Genomic DNA, 6,000 nt, shown 5'->3' with positions numbered 1-6,000 from the left:
TATAAATATCACTTCTAAAAGCATTTGTCGTATAGCGTTGAAAAATATTAGCACGTGAACAAATATTTCAAGTCGAAAAGGTACTTTGGTGCGGAGGACGTTTTAAGTGTAATGAATTAGACATAAAAAATGTTGATACATACTTTAAAGATGAAAGTCTTCCTGGTATTAAGCGATCAGTTATGAAAGCAAACCATGCAGAAAACTCGTTTGAAAAATTATAAATAAACTTAAAATAATTGTGAAATGTATCTCAGGAAAACGTTCTAAATAACACTAACAGGATTTGCTTTAATCTGTGTATCATAACAATAAGTGTATAACAATAAGTTCTAAATTCAATAATAAGTCCTTATTAAGTCCTAAATGGTGTCTCTATATCAAAATCAAACGATAACATAAAGGCATAAAGAAAGTATTGAAAAGCCAGTGTTGTGTATAATTTGTTTCAAAACTTGTATTATACTGTTGGGCGTTGAACTTCTCAAATGTCATAGCATTTAGATACTACTTAATTTGAAAATTTGTATATTTGGTTCTAATGAATAATATCTATTTAAAACGGTCAAGACAACAAAGCTTTTTGGAACTAATTCATAGATCTATTCAATACATCTTCATCAAACTACATCATGAAAAGACCTAAACTTCAAATGAAGTTCGTGCTCTAGAGCAATTAACCTTACCAACTTGAATTATAGTAATTAAAGATCCAGGAATTTCTTGGATAACTTAAGTTTGTTAATAAACCTTTGAAATTATCGGTAAATTAACTTGTTTATTATGAAAAAGGAAATGAATTAATCAAGCATATAAAATATCTAAAGCTGGATTTAGTATGTTTCACGAAAATTGAGTGATAACTTATCGCATAAGCCTATCCGGCTTATGAGCGTATACACTCATGAATATTTGAAAAGTGCCCTTGGGCTAAGGTCTCATCATCGTCGGATACCCACGGCCGAACCATTAACATTTTATAGATCATTTACTTTTACAGCTTCTGATTGATATCTGCTTGCAGAAGAACTGATTTGGCGATAGTTTTTGCCATTGATTTTAGCAAGACACGTACCGTGGGCGCTGCCATTTTGTTTCTTATTGTTTTTTACCTCCGCTGTTGAAGAATATAGATCTGTTAAACGCGATGTCATTGGTAGATATTTTACGCACCTGTTGCTGTATATCGACGCAAATCGATTCATTTTACCCACGGTTGATTGCCTGTTATGTGACATGTTTATCAATCGTGGGTATCCGACGATGAGGTCTCATTGGAGAATTAATATTTACCATTGAAATATTATATATTTTTATTTAGATTTTGGCCAATGACAAGTAATAACAAGTAAAAAGTGGAGAAAATTTGTGTTTTTGGCAGGTTGCTAGGCGTCGATTTGCTTCTATCGACCCTGAAATGTTCACTTGCAAAGCTAGAAAATCATTTGAGGATATCTAAACTCTTACATTAGAACCGGCTTAAGCTTTATTCAATCTAGCACACTGAATATATTGAAATCAGTTATTCCAAAGGGCCAGAAAATTACAACAACACTGTGGTTAAGTACAAGTCAACCTTTATTTAGCTGCCAAACATCACTTGACATTTTTTTGCGAATTATAAAATATGAAAAGTAATACTTTTAGTCTGAAAATTTTGTAAATTCAACAAACTATTAATATGTCATCTCAGATTTTGGTTCGTTATTTTTTTTTATTTCCTTCATCACCTGGTGGTGCACAGCTTTAATTTCTTATTTCAGTTTGCTCAATAGTCAAAAAATTTTAATTACTTATAACTGTTTATTACCCACAATAAACTTTTAAAATATTAAATTTGTATGATTTTTCAAATAGACCTTTTCCTTGTCGAAAGAAACATACCCGCGCTCCTCATTAAAATACGAATTATTGTTTAAACTAAAAAATAAAACATTGCATGAACATTTTCAAAAAAAAGATTAAAACTGACGTTTGCAGAAAGCATAATTTCAAGAGATTAAACACCTGGATGAGTTCTGGTTTAAGTAAATATTACATGAATGCTAAATATCATAATTACTTAATTATGTTCAAAAGGTTGAGCAGCTTTCGGAAGTCAAGACGTTCTGACATTTATCAATTTTAAATTAAAATTATCCGCAAATATACTTACTGACACCCAATTTTTTGTAGTCTCAAACTTGATATGGGTTAAGTGTTTTATCAATACGAACTATAATTGATAATAACTACAGATTTACTTGTAATTTAAACACTTTATAAAGTGTTATAATTAAGTAAATGTAAGTTAATTGCAGTGACTCATATTTACAAATTTGTCAAATAGTGTCAATTCATACTTTCGTGAGAAATATCTTTGAAAGAAAACATCCATGTTCCATATAAAATAAATTCTTCTAAGTAGCAAGCTCGGTTTTCTGGATGATGAGTTTACAAGACATGTTTAATCAGGGTAACAGTGAGTGACACAACTAATTTTGATTCAGTCTAATTTCTTATACTCATATAGCGTTATTTCTCGAATTAGACACTAATATCTATGGTAAAAAATGACTGAAAAAAACTACTTAAATATAATTGTAAACATGATTTCCTGGTACATACTTGTGTAACAATTTTAGACAGAAGAAATAATAGGCCTCGTACTCTATTAACCTATTTCACTTTTTTCTCTCTTTTGAAGAAACGCCAGAAACTCTTGACAATTAACAAAAGCTTCTCTGTGATACTAAAGTAATTTAGAAAATTAGATCTGATATATCAGTTCAGACGTATCTATGAATGAAACGAGAAAAGAAATAGAACCTGGCAAATTCAGATAAAAGTGTGAATGAAATAATAAATGACATTGTTTCATTGCGTGTTTATAGTCTAGCTGTTTTTGTTCATTCATGTTTCCTTTGTTTAAATGTCAGGGCTCATGAGATTACCTTTCTGTACTAATATGTGCAAATAGAAATCATCTAAAATTCATATTTCGACTTCTTCTTCTTCTTTTTATATACAAAATAGCACTAAGAATGTTCATAAAAAGAATTGTTTGATTTTATGACCATATTATTAAAATTACCGAGTATACCAATATTTTACTACTTTTTGAGGTTTCAGTATTAGATTTTGATGACTTCAAAGATACAGAAAATCTAATAGGCGATAAATTTCCTCCTTGTCTTAAACCCCATTAAACAGTCGATTTTTTATGTATAATGAAAGAGCTGAAATACTATCTTACATGATGGTGTAAGGAAATAAAGTTGAAATTAGCTAAACGCATCACGTTTTGATAAATTGCATAAAAAATCTTTGGGTGTATCGAAATAAGTAAAATGATGATTTAATCTAAAACACTGTTTCCTAATATAGATATAATTATGATATGTACTAGACGACCAAAATCCATTAAATGAAATTAATATGAGACATATAAAGTATTTTCATCCTAATATTACAAATACTTTTAATAAATATTTATCTAACTTTCTTTTTTTAATAAACAGCATAGTTTATCCGGTACTTTTATCTCGTTGATGAAATGTAAAGCTTCGATTTAATCCTGAATAGACACTGATTTACGTTTGGTTATAATATTCAAACGATTTTTGTATCGCGTGAATTTATTTGTCAATTAAATTCCCTATTTGGAACGATTTAATGGATATAAGAGATGATATAGACACAGCGGGACAAGGTGTTATGTTTGAAGCTATCTTCTTTATGATATTGATAGCCAGTAAATTTACATTCAAATTCTGAATTTCTGATGCAAAAGTCAATCTATTTTAAGTGTATTTTTGAAAGGAATATTTTTTTTTGCATGAATTTTATGTTCGTATCAGGTCTATATGATAAGTTGATGCATTATATATTTGCTTTTCGGGCATGCAGCATTTACCATTAAATTTTATCCGTTTGGGGTGTTCTTCAATGTATATGTTGTTTCTTTCCTATTTTACTCTCCATAAGGTTTTGAAAATAGAGAAGTGCAAACTGCTGAACAACAAAACATGTTCATGAAGAACCAATGTAATATCTATTGAGTAATTGAATGCCTTAATCATTGTTCATTTAAGGCTTTTTTTATCTTAAGACCAAGTGGAAAGTTTTATTTAAGTGAGATAATCAGAAACGATTAAACGATAAGAATAAAAAAGGTTCGTCTTTTAAAAAAGTATCTTTTTGTTAAAAATTAGATATTGAATTTAAATTTCATTTTCGTGATGTTTATTACGTGAAGAAGTTCGTTTTTAGTTAAAATCTATATTCCATTTGTTATATAAATAAGTTTATTTCAGACCTTATAAAATGTAACCAATGAACTCCGAGCGTTTGCACCACGTGGTCTTGCAATATAAATCATTCGTGGGTCCAATTTTTCCAACTTACGTTTTCAAAATTCAGAAAAGTCCTATCAAATAAAATATTGAACTCCATCAAGCCCTCTTTTCATTTTTCGAGGTTAATAAATTCCTATCAAATCAATGCTGTGCTCTTTCTAGTCTCGCTTTCATTTCGTGTCCAAATTTTCAATATTAAATCCATATTGTACTCTACGTTACTGTATCTTTACAAAATGGAAAAACACCGTTGATATTGAGTGGTTTCTTTTTTTATGTGTTTTTCTTTAAGAATTTGTGGTATGAAACAAAGAGTTTATTACACATTATTGAGTTCAATTCTAATTCTGTATTGAACTTGTTTACAGTTACAAAACCTATATTGGAAGAAGAGCTAGGCTATAAGCATCCAGTATAATTCAAAGAAGTACCTTACTGGACAATGCCTTATCACACTACATAGAGTCATAATTTCAATATTGACAATAAATGCTGAAATTAAAGGGACTCCACTCAGGTTTAATAGCCTAAAAGCATTATATTTGAATTTCTTGCATAAATGAGCTGGGGAACTGTATACAGAAATATATGCAAAGATAGTTAAGAAATATACTTTGAAATAAATTGAAAATTGTATTTTTATGCTTTTCTTATCCCAATTTAAGTGAAAAGCGTTTAAACGCTTTTCATTTTGGGTCATTTTTTTACAATTTGAATAATTATTCTGGAAAAACGAAGTGCGCAAATGATCTGAAATTTTCGCAAAGATTAGTGGTCTAAACCTACATCAAATGGTACATTTATCTGGAAAAAATATTTTCAGTCCCATCATGTCAAAAAACCTCAGTGGAGTCCCTTTAATAGTTTAATGTTAATGACGTTTTAAAACAAGCCTATTTCATCCAGTTTCATTTTAAAAATCAAGACATTTTTAGCTGAAATAAGGTGAAAAATAATCTTAATAAGTTTCAAGTATTAAGTAAATTACGTTTAATAAGCACTGAATAAGGTTGAACAAGCATGCTTTTGTTAATCTACTCTACTTTTAATACACTAAGCAGTGAATATACTAATTAGTTCAGAGGTATTAACTAATTAAAGTTATCACAGATATCCCTTAATCTTCATCAAGAATTTTATTATTATCTATAAAACAGGTATTTTAGTATCAATTTCATCTTAGAACTTGCACTTTTAGAGTACAGAGTACGATTTTCAATCGGTGTAGATGTTAATTAATCTATTCATCCTGAAAACTTGATGAAGGTATATTTATTATAACATTGTTAAAATAAATTATTTTGATGTGTTGTATTTATTTTTAATAAGATACGAATTGCAACAACATATGCACATTTTTTAAATCCACATTAAGCCTCATACATGCTTTTTTTCTTTTTGTGAAAAGAGCAAATATGTTTTCTCGATATTGTAATTATTGATAAAAATATTTTCAATTTATGCTTTTTACTTAAACCCAAATCGCCGTCAAATTGTAATGTCACCGCAGTTTCTTGTACACTGTTCGAAGTGAAATCTCAAACAAGAACAACAAAAAAAATGAAAATCTTGAAAAAGAATAATCCCTCGGAAAACAACAATACAATATGAAAATTGCAGACACGAAAGTCAACACATGAATATGAATTATGATCCTTTATCT

The sequence above is a fragment of the Ruditapes philippinarum genome, unplaced genomic scaffold, assembly GCF_026571515.1.
Source record: "Ruditapes philippinarum isolate M1 unplaced genomic scaffold, ASM2657151v2 ctg107_1_1_1_1, whole genome shotgun sequence".
NCBI lineage: Eukaryota > Metazoa > Mollusca > Bivalvia > Venerida > Veneridae > Ruditapes > Ruditapes philippinarum.
Note: the sequence above shows the minus strand (reverse complement) of the source record.